This window comes from Neofelis nebulosa, chromosome X (assembly GCF_028018385.1).
Source record: "Neofelis nebulosa isolate mNeoNeb1 chromosome X, mNeoNeb1.pri, whole genome shotgun sequence".
NCBI lineage: Eukaryota > Metazoa > Chordata > Mammalia > Carnivora > Felidae > Neofelis > Neofelis nebulosa.
The window spans coordinates 6,680,086-6,700,878 of record NC_080800.1 but is presented as its reverse complement, the minus strand read 5'-3'; the positions used below and the strand labels follow the sequence as shown (position 1 = coordinate 6,700,878).

General features: G+C 49.2%; 1 protein-coding gene and 1 long non-coding RNA gene across 6 annotated transcripts in view; one reads left to right on the top strand and one right to left on the bottom strand.

Annotated features, from left to right (window-relative positions):
- Positions 1–20,793, bottom strand: part of TBL1X (transducin beta like 1 X-linked) — a 230,332-nt gene that overhangs the window by 187,037 nt on the left and 22,502 nt on the right. The gene's annotated exons all lie outside the window — the stretch shown is intronic.
- On the top strand, positions 7,011–12,901 carry LOC131502674 (uncharacterized). Its single transcript, XR_009257110.1, has 2 exons — positions 7,011–7,800; positions 11,423–12,901. It is a non-coding gene; the product is annotated as an uncharacterized LOC131502674 (long non-coding RNA).

The window sequence follows — 20,793 nt, the reverse complement described above, 5'->3', positions numbered from 1 at the left end:
ATTATTTTCTCCCTGCAAAAACAAATCGTGAAAAACAGAGAGCAATGCGCACATCAAAAGATTTGATTTACATAACAATTTAAATGCCCGCCAAGTTGGTATTGTCTTCTGTGTCGCATATGCTTTAAAAACCAAACGTATATTTTTGTTACAGACAAAATGGGTTATTTTCTCCTGCTCACAACCAGCTCTTAAACAGGACAGAACCAAAGGCAAAACAACACTCAGGAGGGTCTACAATTTTTCCATCAAAATCCAGATAATTTCTTTTTACAAAGCAAAAGTCTATCACGGAAACCTCAACCGGCACCTTATTAAACAACGACACACTATTTGCAGACTCTAGGGAAGGTCTAGTAACAGGAATGTGCCGTCGGTCGTGAGGGTTCCCTACAGTACCTGCTGTTACAACACATCGTTACATTTCTAGTTATTGAGAAATTTGTTCACACTTTCTAGTTATTGAGAAATTTGTTCACGTGCCTAAGAATGCAGGATACATATAACACACATACACACACACACACTCACCTCAGCAATGAGGTATAATGTTTTTAGATATTCAAAGCACGTAAATTCAGTCTCTGACCTCCAGTCTAATATAGACCTAGAAAGAGTGTAAAAATAACTACACTTTAAGGCAGGAACATAAATCTGTTCGAATGACACAGAGTGTTCCGGGTTTCAATGGAAGGAGAGAAGGAGGGAAGGGAGGGATCTTAAAATTCACAGGCATCAGAAGATCCAGGGCGCCTGGGGGGTGCTCAGTCGGTTAAGCCTCTGACTGACTCTTGATTTCGGCTCAGGTCATGATCTCACGGTGGTGGGATCGGGTCCTACATCGGGCTCTACATGGAGCCTGCTTAGGATTCTCCCTCTCTCCTCTCTGCCCCTGCCCCTCTTCTTTCTCTCTCAAAATAAATAAGCTTAAAAAGAAACCCAATAAATGTCCAAGTTTTGTTTGCAGTAAATGCCCTCCTCTCCATGCCCCTGGTCCTAGAAACTACACCTCCAGAATATTCCAGGAGGCTCCAACAGTCAACTCACTTCCCTTATGGACTCCCTCTGAGTCACTGACCACAGAGCAGCCAAATCCCATCACAATGTACAGATCGGGTCATTCCTCTCCACGGATGCCGCCCGATACTCAGGACAAGCGTTGACTTCTTAACACAGACCACAGAGTCCACAGAGTCATGGCAAAGGCTCCTGGCCGATCTTTCTCTTTCTCTCTCCCTCTCCCTCTCCTCATCTGCTCTGGACCTTTGCAAATGCTTGTTCCTTGGCCAGGCAGCCCCTCCTCTTCACCCCTCAGGTTCCATCTGAAATGCCCCCTCCCACGACTAAGCAAGATGCCCCGACCACACGCTCTCACAGCCGATGATCTCCCCAGGATGCTCATCAGGGTTGCCACCCAAAAACCTTTGTGTGCACGTGCTGGCTTCTCTTTCCCACTCTGGCCGGGGTATGTGCACCATGGCCACACAATCCTAGTCTGTTTGGTTCACTGCCACAGCCCCGGTACCCAGGGCAGCACCGATCACACAGGACCGACCACACGTTTGTTGAATGAATGAGTAAATGAGCGGGGGAGGACGAAGAAGCCTCCAGCTAAGCGAGCATTTTCCATGGGTGGGATTTTAGTTGAAGGCGCACGCACAGAGGCAGAAGGTTCCATGTCTATCCAGAGAAAGTCAGTCTCCCCACTTGGCTGGAATGCAAGCCAGTTCAGGGGCCTCAGGGAACTTGCATGGCAGGAACAGGGGGGCAACCACTTTGTTTCCACTAGCCTTTACCGAATTCCATCAGAAACGCAGGTAACAAACCTTTGTGGAATTAGCAGACCCCTGAGGTTTTCAGCAACAGAAACCGGAGACCTTTCTCCTATCGTGTTACAGAGGTCTCAGACACTTGCAAATACTGCTGACACCGAATACCACTTGGAAATGCTGGTAGCAGTTAAAGTCATTGCTACGTGGTGTTATTTAAAATATTTGAAAAGAACTGGGGCACCTGGGTGGCTCCATCGCTTAGCGTCTGACTTTGGCTCAGGTCATGATCTCATAGTGAGTTCGAGCCCTGCGTTGGGATCTGTGCTGAGTGTGGAGCCTGCTTGGGATTCTCAATCTCAATCTCTCTCTCTCTCTCTCTCTCTCTCTCTCTCTCTCTCTCTCTCTCTCTCTCTCTCTCCCTCCCTCCCTCCCTCCCTCCCTCCCTCTCTCTCATCCCTCCCCCACCCCTGCTTTCTCTCTCAAAATAAATAAAACTTAAAAAAAAAAACCTTTAAAATGTTTAAGACCATAATGAAGAACAGAAAGCAGGTCTTGATTGAAGAGACGTTTATACACCCAGGCTCACACAGCAGCACGACTCACAGTCGTGAAAGGTGTGAGCAACTCAAGAGTCTCCCGACGGATGAACGGACCACCAAAATGTGGTCTGTACACACGTGGACCTGTTATGGCACGGGCGAGCCTGGAGAACACTGCGCTCAGTGAAGTAACCCAATCACCAAAAAACAAATACTGTGTGATTCGGAGGCACAGAGAGGAGAGACAGAACGCAGAACAGTGGGTGCCAGGGGCTGGGGGCGAGGAGGACGAGGACTTTAACGGGGACGGTTTCAGCTGGAGACGATGCAAAGTCGTGGAGACGGACGGAAGGGATGACAGCACGACAACGTGAACACACTTTCGCTGCTGAACTCGACACTTGAAAAAGGTCGCGATGGTAAACGTTAAAAAAAACGTTTACTTATTTTGAGCAAGAGTAAGCACGCAGGAGAAGGGGAGAGAGAATCCCACGCAGGCTCCGCACTGTCAGCACAGAGCCCGCCACGGGGCTCAAACCCACAAACCGTGGAATCATGACCTGAGCTGAAATCAAGAGCTGGATGCTTAAGTGACTGAGCCCCCCAGGCACTCCAAGATGGTAAAATGTTTTTAAGTGTTTATTTTCTGAGAAAAAGAGTGTGTGAGCGAGCAGGGGAGGAGCAGAGAGGGCGACACAGAATCCCATGAAGACTGTGCACTGTCAGCATAGAGCCCAGTGTGGGGCTCAAACTCACAAACGGTGAGATCGTGACCTGAGCCAAAATCAAGACTCGGATGCTTAACCGACTGAGCTACCCAGGCACCCCAAAATGATAAATTTTATATTATTTTTTACCACAACAAGAAAAGGAAAAAGGAAAAAAACACACATTCCTACTATTCAATAAATTTTATTATTTCTTTAAAGTTTATTTATTTGACAGAGAGCGAGGGAGCAAGCAGGGGAGGCGCAGAGAGAGAGGGAGAAAGAAAGAAGGAATCCCAAGCAGGCTCCGTAAGTCAGCACAGAGCCTGATGCAGGGTTCAATCTCATGAACCGTGAGATTGTGATCCGAGCCGAAATCAAGAGTCAGACGCTCAACCCACCGAGCCACCCAGGCGGCCCAAATTCTGTTTTTAATATTGTAATGACAATAATTTTAATCGCGTCCTTTGCAAGCCTGTTTTTCTTATTTTTTAAATGTTTATTTATTTTTGAGAGAAAGAACACGAGTGGGGGAGGGGCAGAGAGAGAGAGGGAGACACAGAATCCGAAGCAGACTCCAGGCTCTGAGCTGTCAGCACAGAGCCCTACACGGGGCTCAAACTCACAAACCCTGAGGGAATGACCTGAGCCAAAGTCGGAGACTCAACTAAGTGAGCTACCCAGGCACCCGACTATTTTTCTTTTTTTTTTTTTTGGAATGCATTTGAAAATTCTATTCTGACAAGCCTCCTAGGCTTTGATGGACAGCTAAAGCAGGTCCAAACATAAAAACGAAGGTTCAGGACCGTTGTCTACAAGAAGTGGGCAAATAAGGAAGCCAGACTGTTGAGAGCCTTGGGCACAAGGAGTCCAAACTCAGCATCACCTCGTGGGGACTCTGAAGTACTTGGCCCCAAACAGGGTGCCCAGCCCTGGTGCTCCTGGTGCTCAGCAGGAGGATGAAGGGAGAGGGGAGTGGGGAAGGCAGGGGGGTGGCAGGTAGGGGCAGAAGGGCTGGAAGAGCTGGGGTGTCCACGATCTGAAGTTCACGGGCAACGAGGAAGGCATGCTTCTTCCAAGTGGGGGCAGACCACATCGCACGGCATCAGGGTGTGTGTGGCGCGAGAGCATCAGACGGCGTGAAGGCAGAGCGTGTGCGACTTTTCTTCGAAGACAGGTGACGAGCAGGAGGAAAATCGGAAATAGGGCAATCAGCGAACAGATCTAACAAACGGTTCTGTTGATTTTTTTTTTCTGGCATGGTTTGCTTGTGTTTCCAGTGCGAAAAGCAAGTAAACAGTCTGTAGAACTCAGGTGAGAGGTGGTCTTTCCTCACAGAACCTACGGTTTTTAATAAATCCCGAACCACATGAGTTCCTGCTACGCTCACAAAATTAAGCCCACATTTTCAACATGTTCAGAAAACGTTGCTCACAGATGGAAACTCTGAGATGATCTTTTCCTTTCTCAAGGCTAAACGTCAATAGAGATGACCAAGGGCTTGATAAGAGTCGCTATTCGAAGACGCAGCTGGGGAGGGAAGAGAATTCAGTGGAGGTGTTTCTGCCTGGAGTCCTCCTGCCCCCTCTCCTAAACCCGAGGCGGTCAACCTCATCTCCGCACACCTGTCCGTTAGAGACGACCTTAGACCATGACTCACGACTGACGGTGAAGGTGCAGACCAGCCCCTCTGGCTCAGCACGAGGACAAAATCACAGCCCCACACTTCCTGTACCTGACGTAATTAACAGTAAGAAACAGAAGCAGTGAAACATAGGGAGCCCAGCTTTGGTTCATGGGGCCACGACCACCTGGAGCTTTTCTCCTCACACCAGTTCTCTGCCCTCACCTGGCCGTGGGCATGTTCAGCCTCACCGCAGCCACGCGTCCAGAGGCTCTGCTGACAGACTATCCTTCTCAGACACCGCATAAGCCCTCATCTTACCTTGTCATCAGAAGCCCAAACAATTCATAGGCACGTGTAGCTAGTATCTCCCATGTGAGACTATCCACTTAGTGTGGAGACCATCCACTAGGTACAGAGACTATCCATTAGTGCAGAGACTAACCACGAGGTATGGGCACTATCCACTAGTGCAGAAACTACCACTAGCTATGAAGACGATCCACTAGGCATGGAAACTATCCACTAGTGTGGAGATGATCCACTAGGTACGGAAACTATCCAGTAGTATGGAAACTACCATTATGGAGACTACCCACTAGTGCGGAAACGATCCACAAGTATGGACATGATTCACGAGGTATGGAGACAATCCAGTAGGTATGGAGACGATCCATGAGTATTGAGACGATCCACACTAGTGCAGACACGGAACATCTGCATCGTGGAAGAACGTTCTACTAGACAGCTGCTGGGGGTTAGCCCATCTCCACGTAGTCCTGCTTTGCCTTGGTATATGCCCCAGTCCACTGGTTTTTAGGAAACAAACAGCATAATTCAAATAACCTCTTACACAGAAAGCCTCATCTGAAGCGGATTAAATGAGGGTGACTCAGATTCTAAACAATGGTGGTGATCAGGGAGGGTAAGAACCAGGAGGAAAAGAAGCGGCCGCTGGCTACCAAGTCCCCAGGCACACACCCTTTGTTCCCCAGTACAGTCTGAAAGCCTAGTTGGTCTCGGGCATCAGAAGATCCCACCCCGCCTGGCTTCCTTTGAGTCAGGACGCCCCTGCTCTCCCAGAAAACCTTAACCTTCGTATGTTAGGTTATCTCCCGGTACAGCTTTTCAGAGGTATCGTCCTCTCTGCTTCTAAATATTTTACATGTTCACTGCCTTCTCATCTGTCCCCAAAAAGTAATGCCCCTAATACCCCTAGTCTCCCAAGACTAAAACCCTGCACAGTTTTCCTCCTGCAAGAAATACAGTCCATTGGAGCACCTGGGTGGCTCAGTCGGTTAAGTGTCCGACTTCGGCTCAGGTCGTGATGTCACAGTTCATGGGTTTGAGCCCCGCGTCGGGCTCTGTGCTGAAAGCTGAGCCTGGAGCCTGCTTCAGATTCTGTGTTTCCCCCTCTCCCTGCCCCCCCCCCCCACTTGCACTCTTGTCTCTCCGTGTCTCTCTCTCAAAACTAAATGAACATTAAAAAAAGAAGAAATACAGTCCATCCCCCAATCCTGTATCTTATCTCTTGAACATCTCCCTGTCTGCTTCCACTCAAGCACCAAGTCTCCCTTTCCCTAAGCCCTCCTTCACCCACACTAGTTTCCCAGGCAAAGGCTACCCACTTCCGGCCTCACCTTCAGGGCTGTGGCTCTCCAAGGAAAGGTGTGCCCCCACTGCCGCGCATGTACCCCGTCTCCCATCCGCTGCAGACCCACCGCTCCTACCCTGAAAAACACAAGTCGGATTCCCCAAAATCTCCGCCAACCGTCCCACCTCTGCACCTCTGAGGGCTCTTGGCTCCTCTGCGCTCTCCTCCTCTCCTCACTCTTGCAGACATGCTCCTGGCGGGAAGGTGCCTCCTGGGCCTCACCTCCTGCCCCAGGCCACCTCATCGGCTCCCAACCCCTTTCAAACTCCTTTGCGCAGAGCGCACGGGCACTTGGGACACCTCTACTACCCATGAAATCGAATCCTGCCCTTGTCCTGTCCACCTCAACCGCAGACCCCCTGGGGGTCAAAGCGGTGTTCTACTTATTCTGGAACGGGAGGCCCCTCCGTAAATCGCTAACAAATCCAGTCCAGCGGTTCTTGGCATCCAAGAGTGATGCGTCTTGTTTGGGTTTCCGCACACATATCCCAGTTTGTAGTTGCATAAACCCCAGGCGTGGGGAAAGCGTATTCGGAGAAGCTTAAGAAATGGAAACCAGGGACAGATCAAATAGCCTGATGGTGAAGGACGATTCCAGTAATTGGCCTCATCCATCAACTGCAACTACCCGAAGGCTCATTGAAAAACACCAAGTTCCTTCCAGCCTCGGCTCCTACCAAGAAATATCCCAGGCCACAGAGATCAAAGGGCCACGTGCCCATCTCCTCATGGAGTTATTTTTAGGTCTCGTCAGAGCAGGACGGGAGAAAGCAGAGATTTTCCATTCTACAATGGTGCTGGCAGCACTGAAAGTAGGTTAGCATGAAAAATTATCTGCGCTGTCAGTGCGGCTTTTAGATTCGAGCTAATTTTTAATCCCTTCTCTCCCCAACCCCCCCAACCCGCTCCCCGGCCAGAAGAGGTAGCAGCCTCCAGCGTATTTTAATAATGCTTCAAGAAGTGAAGCAAGAAGTAGAACGCGAGGAAGCCACTTAGCGAGGACGCCACGGCTAACGGAATACTCTGCCTTGCTACTGTGTACATCACGACGGGACAAGTTTAAAGAAGAAAGCTTGAAGTTGAAGCAGCCTCCGAATTACAAATGGGACAGAGTCCAAATCTTCACTGGTTCCTCACTCGGAACTGTTTTTCTCCCCAAAACGCTATAAAAATATGGTCAACTTCCCAGCGAGTCTAGAATGGCCCCAGAAAGCCTGCAAACGTAACTGAACTGTAAATCGGCACGGAAGTCCTACAGGTAGGACACCATAACGGGGCAAGGGTCCACCGTGGCATCGTTATTCTCAAATACACATGACGACGGGTCCGTGTGTGGCACGCCAGGTACCACGGATGAGATGGACCGACTGACATCTCCCTCCCGAGTTCTCACCCTTGTCCGGGCCTTGAAGCAAGCATCAAAACCAGCGGACAAAAAGGCAAGAAACGGGTGGTCACCCTTGCACTGTGAGGCCAGCATCGCAGACAAGGTGCCAGAATGCAGGTAAGCCCCTGAGAACTGAAGGCTGTCTATGTCCGATTCCGACTCGACCACTTTCTACCTGTGGGCCCCACCTTACGACTCCACGGGGACCAGTCACGTCAGGAGCCTAGCACCCTCTTCTTGGGAGGGGGGGGAAGGCGGGGAGGGGGGGAAGGCGGGGAGGGGGGCGGTAATCTTCAGGTGACGCGGTTCTCCAAAGCCGACAGCTCCCACAGGGGAGCTTAGCCACGCACTTCGCCCACCAACACTCCCAGCCTCTCGGTGACTGAGGGAAAGCTCAGTGATTAGAAGGTCACTTCTAATCACCGAATCTCCCATCTTGAGCCACACAGGGACACCCCATACCCCCTCCTCTTATACATCAGCCCTGCTCTGTTCCAACAATGCCAGCACCAACCCTTTCCACTCCCAACGCATCAATGGTAAGGTTTAACATGTTACCTCTTTCAGGGCTATAGACATTTTAACGGAGACAGACTTTCACATCCAACAAGTGACTCTCTAACTGTGCAATACCAGGCTCCAGCAAGCAAGGTGAAAGGGGAACAAAGTGCAAATGAGGAAGAGATGGGGAGGGGGGAGGAATGAAAGTACAGCAGGTACAGGGACAGGCCTCGAGGCAGGCAGGGATTGCAACCCTTGTTCTGTGAAGGGCCGGAGAGTAAATACTTCCCTGGGCCAGGGGGTCTGTGTTGCAACACCGTCTATTGCTCAGAGGAGATATACGTGAATGGGTGTGGCTGTGTTCCAATAAAACTGTGTCGGACTGACATATAACTTTTATATCAAAATGTTATTCTTTTTTCGGCCGTTTAAAAATCTAAAATCATTCTTAGCTCGCGGGCTGCACAAAAACAGGTAGCAGGCCAAATGCAGCCCCTGCCTTAGAGCAGGCCGGTCTCAGGCTTTGGCTCAGAGATGTTTCTGGAATCAGACACCGTCATTTTCTCAGGGTTCCCACGCACACAGCCGCAGCCTCTAGCCACACACTCCTGGGGGTCCTGAGAATTGTCCCACTGGAAATTGGCAGGAATCGAGGGGAAACCCTCTAGGGCTCAGAAGCGCAGCGTTGCCTCGCAGGCAACAGGGACTTTAAAGTCGCAATGACGCAGCCTGCCACCAGCCCGCTCTGAGCTCCACAGGTGGGAGTTGCACAGCAGGTACTGCACTGCCCTGGCCTCAGTTTCCCCACCTGTAAAGCTGGAAGTCTTTCCAATGATGTGGACTTGTAGAGGCTCAAAAGGAACTGCATAGGGTCCCCGGGATACCGCCTGGTGGAAGGCAGACACACAAACAGGAACTGGCTGTGCTAACTGTTATTTTCAGAGAGAGACAGAAAAGAGAGGGAGAGAGAGTTCAGGTGAGCAGGATAGGGGCAAAGAGAGGAGGAGAGAAGCCCAAGCAGGCTCTGTACAGTCATCGCAGAGCCAGGCGTGGGGATCGATCTCATGAGCCATGAGGTCATGACCCGAGGCAAAACCAGGAGTCGGATGCTCAGCGGACTGAGCCACCCAGGCACCCCTGGTGCTAATCGTCTTTACCTTCACATCCCATCGAGACTCGGGTACATTCCTATTCCTGCCCCAAACTCTGACCTCGGATGTCAATCCAGGGATGTGACCCCGGGTCTCACAGTGAAGCAGGACACGTGAACTAAGCCACACTGCAGACAGCAGAGGTCAAAGGCGGGACAGGCCACTCGGGTTTCAACACAGGAAGTCGCACAGAAATCCCGCCCCGCAGATTAAACACAGACACACAAGGGGAGGCTGATTTCACAGGGTGGCGGGGGTGGGGTGGGGTGGGGTGGTGGGGGTGGGTCCTTCCTCCCCAGCGTCCTGGGCCTCTTCCTGGAACACTGCACCACAGCCACCATCCCTGTTCCCGGTCTGTGACCTCGGCTCTCTCCCTGCAACTGTGAACTACTCACAGCTCACAGCACAGACGTGTGACCGCACGTGGTAACGAAAGAGCAGAGGCTGGCTGTGTAGACAACATTTCTTCAGGACACTAAACCCTGATGGCTTTTATTTAATGGGATGTGCGATTTCAGTCATTTTCTTCTAAGCATAAGCAGTGAGCCAATGCTACAAAGCTCATGGCAAGATTGCTGAGTGTTAGAGGACATAGTAAGTGACCATCTGGATGTCGGAAGCTTTTTTTGTTGTTGTTGTTTTTTTTTTTTTTTAATGTTTATTCCTTTTTGAGAGAGAGACAGAACACGAGCAGGGGAGGGACAGAGAGAAGAAAACCGAGAATCTGAAATAGGCTCCAGGCTCTGAGCTGTCAGCACAAGCCAACACAAGGCTCAAACCCACGAACCGTGAGATCAGCACCTGAGCCGAAGTCAGATGCTTAACTAACCGAGCCACCCAGGCGCCCCTCGGAAGCTTTGTGAAGGAACATTTTTTTCACTCGAAGTGCGTTTTTCGTTTAGCCAAGTGTGCGAGTGGAGAAACAGGCCATGGTGCTTCCAATTATGCGTACGATAGTGCTTTCTGATCATTTCCGAGCAAGACGCATTGGGGAGGAATCGGGAGACCGATTATCAACGTGCAGGCGGGTACCTTGTGAATTTCCCTTGCATTCTCCCTCTTCTCCCTACGCCCCCTCCATCAGTTTCATCGGTCACAGTAAGGGTGATCTGCGGTACCAGATCTTTCGGACTTTTTCCCAACTCTGACCAGGCAGATCAAGGCTTTCCTGAGTCTGCCCTCTGCCGTGTCTATCTTGACGCTGGCCGTGGAGAAAGGCTGGGTGGCTGTACTTGTGCTTTATCTTCCCCCCTGTATGTGTCCTGTCCTCAAAAGCCCGGAGCGTATTCAGCTGTGCCACTGGGTTCGTGCTGTTTCTTGTTAGTTAGTTCGTGGGAGGGGGAGGGGCGGAGGAGGAGACAGGGAAAGGAGAAAACACGAAGAGGACAGTGCTACACTTCCTGTGACAGCAGCCACGTTTTCACCGCTCACTGTGGATGGCTGCTTCCTAATTGTGGCGGCGTAGAGATGACAGATGGGGACACGTGTTCGGGAACCGGTCACTGAAAAAACCGTTCTCTCCACGCTGAAAGTTACACCGCATCTGTGCACAAACAGGAGCTCCAACCACACAAGATCACAGCAGGTATTAGAAAAGCACTCTTGAAACTACAAACTCAAAGTACAAAAACCCCCTTTACACGGTTTTGATGAAGGGCGCCCGGGGGGCTCAGTCAGCTGAGCGTCCGACCTCGGCTCAGGTCATGATCTGAGGCTTCAAGCCCTGCACTGGGCTCGGTGCTGACGGTGAGGAGCCTGCTTGGGATTCTCTCTCTCCCTCTCTCTGCCCCTCCCCTGCTCACACTCTGTTTCTCTCTCAAAAATAATTAAAACGTTAAAAAAAAAAAAGTGAACAGTTTTGTTGAGCTAGGAATCACACACCATACAATTCACTCACTGGCGGTATATGATTCAACTGCTCTCAGTACATTCCCAGAGCCGTGCAACCACCATCAGCAAATAACCTTGGAACACGTTCACTGTCCCGAGAAGAAGCCCTCCACTCCCACCTTAGCAGACGCTAACCCAGGCCCCGTCCCCAAGGCCCCTGTGCTAGGTAAGTGCTAACCTCCTTTCTGTTTCAATAGATACGAGACCATTGTGACTTTTTTTAGTCCGTCCCGAGCCTCTACAGATGCTTCACAGGTGCCTTGGCATGGACCCCATTCACAACGACCATCCCTGTCTGATGGTACCCGACGGGTGTGAGCCCGTAAATGAGCCTGGCTCCGGTTTCCACGAGTCACAGAAGCTTGTGCAACCTCGCTCCATGCCTCACTCACAAGAGCTTCTCAATGCTCACACAGGAATCTACTGCACTCCATTCTTGACCAGCTTGTGTCCAAACCCCAGCGTGGGGTACACACCATTATGTGGCTCTTGGAGGTACAGTGCACCTCGTCCCCCACGTGCAGAGTTACTCAAGAGCACTTCGCTGCTCTCAGTGACCATTACCAATCCTGTTACCCTCACAGCAAGAGAGGCAGGAAAGAAAAACCATCCATCCCGCCACATTCCGTGTGATGGGAGACTGGGGTCCGTGTCAACTATCACTTTACATTTCCACTCTCCCAGCAGGACAAGTGGCAAACCGCCCAAGCAGAGGAAAAGAAAGGCCCCCCAGGGGCGCCTGGGTGTCCCAATCAGTTAAGCGTCCAACTCCTGATTTCAGCTCAGGTCATGCTCTCACGGTTTGGGAGTTCGAGCCCCGCGTCGGGCTCTGTGCTGACAGTGGGGAATCTGCTTGGGACTCTTCTCTCCCCCCCACCCCCGTCCTTCCCCCACTCTCAAAAGAAACAAATTAACGCTAAAAAAAAAAGAGGAAGGGAATTCTGAAGTGAGGTCCTAATGGAGTAGGTAACACCCAACACAAGACTACATCCACTGAAGTGGGGGGGGGGGGGGAATGGGGACTGTTTCATCCATTACAAAATAAAGAACATGTGAATAAGTGAATCCAGGGCCAAGGATTTCAGGTTGTGTAACACTGGGTTTCTGCCTTCCCCATTATAATCACTTCCTGTAACTAGCAAGAGAAAGGTCTTCTGTCCCAAAATTTAATGTTCTACATGAGTCTGCCTGGAGATTAAGGGAAAATGGTCTGTCTTACTACAGCAGTGAAAACAAAACACAGTGTGCATGGGCAGCACAGATACCTGGTTTTTAACCACCAAGAGCATCTCCCGTCTTCCTGGCCTGCTGTCACCTGTCCCCGTGCACACTGGCTGCCAAAAAAGTCAAGGCGACCGCGACCGCGTGCTTCTTTCTAACCCCAACTCCTTCCATCCCCTTCTGCTATTGCTTATGCCTATCCTTCAAATGTAACTCCCAAATGAATCCGTGCAGAAACCAGTGAACTCCCAGTGAGGGCTCAGGGCTGGTGAACTGTACTGTGCCATGTGGATTTCCCGGTTTTGATATTACACCAAGGTTATGTAAGATGCCACCATTGGAGGAAGCTGGGGGACGGCACACAGAACGCTATTTCTGCAACTTCTTGTGGGTCTATAATTAACCAAAATAAATCACTTAAAATAAAAAAATTAAATAAATTTCTGAAAACCTGACACAGTCTCTGTTACTGAGGCACCCTCCTGGTACTCTGGAGAACTAAAAATAACAAATCCAAGGGACGTAAACGAACCCTATAAAGGTCTTCCTACTCAATAAAAACTAATTGCAATAAACACAGGCAGTGAACCAGAAAAACTCTTCCTGTAACTAGCAAGAAAAAAGGGTCCTCTATTGCATTAAAACGTAATATTCTGCAAGTATTAGAAACGAACAACCTAAAAATGAAATTGAGAAAACAGCACTCGCGAGAGCACCAAAAAGAATGCATCTGATGCTCTAAAATATGAACCATAAAGTGCCATCACTGGGGCCCCTCCCTGGATGGCCCAATCAGAGGACTACCCGACTCTTGATTTCGGTTCAGGTCGTGATCCCAGGGTTGTGGGATCCGGCCCATGGGAGCCCGCTTGGGACCCTCTCTTGCTTGCACATGCGTGCAACTCTCTCTCAAAATAAATAAATAGGCTTTACTGAAAAGAAAAAAAAAAAAACGAAACTTGAAGATGACAGCAGGGCCAAACCCAGTAGCTACGACGCAGGATTTTAGCAACGAGTGATCATTAAGAAGTCTTTTTAAGACAATTCTTTTATTTGGATGTTTCTGATGGTTAAGCACACGCACCCATCAGACACCCATTCAATCAATCACCCATCCATGTACCAATCAAGTACGTATTAACTGAAAGAGGAGAAGCAGCTAGGCTGTGGCATTCTCCAGACACAACACAAATAATTTCAGAGACTACCAACATCGGACAAGGTTCCGATTCCTTAAACCCTGCCCCAAATCACTGAACGCAAGGCCCAATCTTTTAAGCGCTTCCTAGCACCCTCTTTCGGAGATGCCCACGGTCCCCTCAAGGTAGTAAGTCAACAAGCTCAACTTTGTCCAACCACAGATGTGCACGATCTGGTGGTTACTGCCTCAAGGACACAGACTATACCTATAAGCCCAGGTAAGGCCAAACGTCTAAGAATGAGCCTCAGAATTTATGCCACCTGAAATTGAAACGATCCGAGAGCTTACAGAACTTATCTGTACGAACTGCAGATAAGAAAAAAGCACTTTCAATTTTTTAAAACGGACTTTATCACCATCAGAAACCAACCCATCCTTTATCAGTTGGATATTTTCCATGAAATGAACATTTACTTGGTTTTAAGTCCAACGTGAGCGTTTTACTTTATACGCTGGCAGTTACGTGTTCAACCAAATTATATTTAATATCGCCATCATTTCAGAATGGGTAATCATAACTGTGTTGTTTGTCCTTATAACATTTGCTCGATAACGGTATTTTTTTATTTTCTTTATTTTATATATAAAGAGAGAGCGTGAGTGGGGGATAGAGGCAGGGGGAAATAGAGAGAATCTGAAGCAGGCTCCAGGCTCCATGCAGAGCCCGACGAGGGCTCGATCCCACAACCCCGGATCAGGACCTGACACGAAATCAAGACTCAGATGCTCAACCGAATGAGTCACCCAGGCTCCCCAGTAACAGTTTTAATACAGGACTTCAGTGTTCAGTACCCACAAAACCTGAGGAAAAGGAAGGAGCTGTCCAGAAAAAGCTCCTTTTCCCAGACTAAGGCCACCTTAAATATATACACACCAACACCTACTCATAAACTCCATTCTTTTTTTAATACCTTGGCTCCCTTTCAATCATAATCTGGGGGAAGGAACCATCCCGATAAAACCAACCAACCAAGAATCATCAGGAGGCCCTGATGCCACTGACTGGCTTCCAATGTGGATCAAATCACGTTTCAACTGAGGTCCCAGTAAGACATCAGGGTGACCCTTGTTTCAAACAATATCATTACACCTTAGAAAGATTCTACTGGGGGGGGGGGGGGGGGCGGTGCCTGGGTGGCTCAGTCGGTTGAGCATCCGACTCTTGATTTCAGTTCAGATCATCATCTTACGGTTTCATGAGTTAGAGCCCCGTGTCGGGCTCTGTGCTGGCCACACGGAGACTGCGTGGGATTCTCTCTCTGCCCCTCCCCTCCTCACTCTGTCTCTCTCAAAATAAATAAACATTAAAAAAAAAAAAAGATTCTGTTGGGTTAACCCATCAGACACTTCCAATACCGGACAACTTCTGATCAAAAACAACCACTTAATATGGGTGCAAAATGCTTTATATATAAACTTGTAACTGAAGGTTCGGTTTACAACTGTGGGAGTAACTGTGCAAATGCAACTCTTAAACTACGGAAACGCAAAGCTCCTTATCTCCTTTCAAGAAAGAATTTCCCAATCCACCCTGGCTTTCCTCTTCCCGGCAGCCTCGTGACTGAGCAAGGCCATCTCTCTCTTGCTCCGGGGCTATCTGGCTGGCCCACACTTCAGGAGGCAGGCTTTGAGGTCGCTAGGCTTTCTACCCGACCCTGCCTCCCACGTACCCTCTGCGTGCCTCCCGAGACGCTCTTGCAACACCTGCAGCTCCAACCCATCTCCGTGGGGCCCTGCGGACACAACTGTTGGAACGCTGATTGCTTTCAGGCTGGTAAAGCTGCTCTCAAATTAGACATAGGTTTATGTGTCTCTGACGCACAGGGATAAACACCGTGTGTATCTCTGAATCGGCCTATCTGCTACAATTTGTCTGTCACCCTGCGATCGATACCCACGTGCTCCATGGTCACGCCAGGACACTGGAGCGGGGAAGTTGAGTCACCAGGGGCACGTGTTTCCAGCTGAGGCTGAACAAGGCTGAACTCCACCTTCTCGTTTCAGCTCCCAGACTGGAAACGAGTGTCCTTCACGGGGTCTCTGCCATGCCAAAGTCTTTCCCGTTTGCCTGCTCTCTGTTGGTGAGGATCGTTGAGAACAGCCCCAAGCCCGGAGCTTTAGTGCTGGCCGGTGTTGCCAAGGGCAAGAAGGCAGGACGTGCCTGACGGAGAAAACCCACGTGTTAGACGAGCCTTCCTAGGGCAGGAGTTACACTGCTGTTGGCTGGGAGTTTCAGTGTAAAGGAATCAACGATATATATTCAATAAGGGGTCTTTATACAGAAAAATAAGCTCACGTACAGACGTTAAGCAGAGGCTCACAGGAAGCTACCCCTGTGTTTCCCCTAGGAGCAAAGCTTCTATGAAGTTTCAGTGACTTTACAGGACATTAACTACTGTGAATACCGAGAATCCCCCAGACACACTAACCACATAAACATGTACCCATCAGAGTCCTTTCCACTCAACCTAAAAAAGACCGCAAACCATCCTACAATATTTTCACATTCCACAGACAGCCATCTGTGACACACTGGTGTCACCTCTCCCTTGCTCCCGTCCCCATTCCTCATTTTTTTTTTTTAATTTTTTTTAATGTTGACTTATTTTTGAGACACAGAGACACAGACAAAGTGTGAGCAGGGGAGGGCAGAGAGAGAGGGAGACAGAGAATCCGAAGCAGGCTCCAGGCTCCGAGCTGTCAGCACAGAGCCTGACACGGGGCTCGAACCCACAAACTGTGGGATCACGACTTGAGCCGAAGTCAGATGCTCAACCGACTGAGCCACCCAGGCGTCCCAATTCTTGCCTCTTCACACCTAGAGCTAGCTAAGAGAGCTCGGCCATGGCCCTCCTGCACAGGTGAAGTGCGGTTCAAATGAACCGGAAGGGCAGCTATGAAAGGAAAAAGCCAGAACGAGAGAGAATGAAATGACAGAGGATGGGGCTGGGAGATGAATCCTGTCCCTCTGCTGGCTGATGTCTCTGGAGCCCATCTGTCACAGCAGGTGCCCCGGCAGGCGGTCTCCTTCAATTTCCATGACTCAGCAGCCCTCGGGAGCAGCTCTGGAATGTGCCTCCATGTATAAAGTGGGAAATGGATGGCAAAAATGCAGTATTCAGGGCAAGAAGCAAATGTCGGTTACGAAACACAGCCTGTTGTTAACGCTTTCTTCCTGTTTTACGACTCCCCCAAGGCCAGATGCGGAAATGTTTCCAAGACAGCAAGTAAGCAAAAGGAAGAGGTGAAGGTGGAAATTTCTTTTGTGATCGGAGCAATGCTAACAGTAAAACCACAGCTCAACCCCTCTCCTTTCCTGGAGAACCGTCCTAACCTAAGTTGTAAAAGGACCAAGCATATCAAGCAGGAAAGAATCTTCCTAAAAAGTACCAAAGCCTACTTAAATTTGCAAAAGATTACCAATTTTCAATAAAGACTCTCAAGCAAAATATTTTAATACAAAAAAGCTAACTATTTTTTTGTTTTGTTTTGCTGTTTTTTCTTTTAAGGTTGAATGGTCTCAGGGTGCCTGGGTGGCTCAGTCAGTTAAGCGTCTGACCCTCGATTTCAGCTCAGGTCACGATCTCAAGGATCGTGAGTTCAAGCCCCACATCAGGCTCCAAGCTAGCAGTGCATAGCCTGCTTGGGATGCTCTCTCCTCTCTCTCTCTCTCTCTCTCTCTCTCTCTCTCTGCCCCTCCCCCACTCGCACGCACACACACACCAGGGCTCTCTCTCTCTCTCAAAATAAACATTCAAAAAAATAATAATAAAGTTGACCCCCCCCCCCAAGGACTTTTCAGGGAAAAAAGTCCCTCCATATGTGATGCCTGACACCATAGGACAAGCTTCTATGTCCTCCAAAGAAAACTAAAATAATGTGATAAAGGTAACCATATTCCTTAGTTCTGCTTAGACTACGTGTCGGAATTTGATTTTCTCAGATAGAGTCCCAATTAGCCTTTAATTCTGTCACATCCACTTAGCTAGATAATCCAGAAGTTCTCTCAGACAGTTCTACCAAAATGGAATTTGTTGAAGGGCGCCTGGGTGGCTCAGTCGGTTAAGCGTCTGACTTCGGCTCAGGTCATGATCTCACGGGTTGTGGGTTTGAGTCCTGCATCGGGCTCTGTGCTGACGGCTGGGAGCCTGGAGCCTGCTTCAGATTCTGTGTCTCCCTTTCTCTCTGCTCCTCCCCTCCTTGCGCTCTGTCTCTGTTTCTCAAAAATAAACATTACAAAAATGGAATTTGTTGGAAGGGAGGCCTTTCCTGACTCCTGTTCAAGGCAGTTCAGTCCCTAGAAGTTCCAAGGAACACAATTATTATGGAGCACTCCTTTTCAGGTGACAAGAAGATCCTGAAGACGGCTTTCCAGTCACCGGGTTCCACCATATACAATTTTTACCACCATGAGTGGCAGCATAACTGCCCATAATTCCACGAATTCAAACAAGGGGCCGCGAAAGGTCTTGAAATCAATCATGTTGTGTCCCAGAGTGATATCAGGGAGCATGTGGCCTGAGCCCTCAGCTGGCAGGAGAAATGCGACACTACCTTTACTCTCTTGAGGACAGTATCACATGGGTGCTTAATGACCACGTTAGGACTAAAATTCAATCATTCTGTTCCCATTTGAGGGCTCTTTCCAGGAAAACATCACTCTGTAGACTTGATGAAAAAACTGACCACCTACACGGGTCTTCTTGGATTTAATGTGGTAAAATCACAGATGAAGGCAGGATCTGATTTACATTGGTTCCCATAACCGCAACCTCCAAACAGGAGAATCAATCTATGTCCAGGAGTCTCCATTTCCCGTTGTCTGCGACACGCAGGTTTGCCACGAGGACAAGTGCGCTGCGAGAAGTCACAGCACAAAAATCACGGGCATCTCACGGCCGGTAAAGGACAGAATCATCAAAAGGACCTGGAGACGGTTCAGCCGATAATATCACTTCCTGGTTCCTTAAAACACAGTGAAGCAAGTGGAAAAGTATCAGCTCTGTGGAGCACGAACAGTTCCTCCAGAGCGCTGTGGGAAGGCAGACCTGACACAGTGCCCTGTGGCCCTGGTGAGAAGCAGGATGCAGCTACGGGACCACTGGAGCCTCTCTGGCAATCACGGGCTCTGGGTCACAGGTCAGGAACCCAGACTACTGCCAAAATTTTATCGTCGTTCCTCGAGTGCCTATCTTCGAATACATTCCCTGCACTCCAAACGGCTTTGTCACTGTTCCTTTCTCCCCTTCATACACACACGCACACACACAACCCCCCCCCCCAATCTCAGCCACACTCAATTCTCCATGCCTGATGAGAACGTGAAGCCTCTTCTGCTGTGCGACAGGAATTAATACTCAAAACGTCTTGATACAGGCATGCAGAACAGAAAGTGGTGTTTCCTCCTGCACTGCTTTCCAGCTAAACTCTTCCAGCACGAGCGACATTCCCAGTGCCTCTAAAAGGGTCTGATCTGCCACGTGGGGGTTCCTTTCCCAACTACAAGCAGCACTACTTTTTTTTTTAAACGTTTGTTTTTAGTTTTTTTACGTTTTTATTTATTTTTGAGACAGAGAGAGACAGAGCATGAGCGGGGGAGGGGCAGAGAGAGTGGGAGACACAGAATCGGAAGCAGGTTCCAGGCTCTGAGCTGTCAGCCCAGAGCCCGACGCAGGGCTCGAACTCACGGATGGCGAGATCGTGACCTGAGCTGAAGTCGGACGCTTAACAGACTGAGCCACCCAGGCGGCCCTTAAACGTTTGTTTTAAACACGAGCCTGGGAAAGGCTGAGAGAGGCTGACACAGAATCCGAAGTGGGCTCTGTGCTGACACCAGAGAGCCCAACGTGGGGCTCAAACTCAGGAACCATGAGATCATGACCTCAGTGAAAATCAAGAGTCTGATGCTCAACCGACTGAGTCACGCAGGTGCCCCATGCATCTGTCTCTTGATCTCAGCTCAGGTCTTGATCTCAGGGTCGTGAGTTCAAGCCCTGTACTGGGCATAAAGCCTACAATCAATCAATCAGTCAATCAATCAGGGAAAGGGAAAGGGAAGAAAAGGAAAAAAGAGAACTGAAGGGTGGAACAGCCTTAATGAGCCCTGACCTCTCTGCATCCCATGAAGTCAACAAATGTCTTTTCAAAACCACTGCACCATAGATACACACAAGGAGAACCATTTCAATTATTCCCATAACTTGCTGGTAGCCCCAACGGACGATACTTGGTTCATCTGATCATAGCAAATTCTAGGAGATACAGCATCCCCACAGCAAATGCTTCCCCCACTGGCTTTTTAAAAGAAAATACAGATTTGCTTGCTGCCCACAACAGAGGGGAGGGCCGGAGAAGCTTTAACTCGCTGTATCGTATGTTGGTACCTGCCTGCAAGCAATTCCCGACTTTTTTTCATACTTCAAACATTTCAACCACCAAAATAAAAGAACATGAGTGTGGGAGGAAGAATGAGGCGGCCTGCCTCTCAATAACACGGCTGCCTTCCTTTAATGAGGTCAAAGCTTTCTTTTTGCCACACGGCAACCAAGCGTCAGCCTGCTAAGCATCGGCCCCTGAAGACTGAAGACGGGATTTATAGCAAGGTATAAAAGGCTGGTCTGTGCAAACTGGATAGACGGCCCTTAACCTCACTGTGCAACTTGGATCGCAATGGATACCGATGGCAACTGACCAATAATTACCATACATGCTCATTACTACATAGAAAAAAAAAACGAAATTTAAGGCACAGATCTTTGCTATCAAGAACTTGGCAGTCTTGCCGGTGAGGAAAGAAAATACATAACAGAAATAGTTGACAAAGGGCCACCTGGAGAAAGAAAACACTAAGCTCACAATGAAAATCTAATAAAAAACAGATTTTTCAACACCAAATAAATAGTCCGTTTATTAGCTTGAGCAACGGTAAAGAAATTAATACAACTTAAAAGACTGATACAGTACAAAATAAATGACAGAAAGTCACAGATATCAGGGGTACCTGGGTGACTCAGCGGGTTGAGCATCCGACTTTGGCTCAAGTCGTAATCTCACAATTCATGGGTTCAAGACCCACATCAGGCTCTGTGCTGACAGCAGGGAGCCTGGAGCCTGCTTCAGATTAGGTGTCTCCTTCTCTCTCTCTGC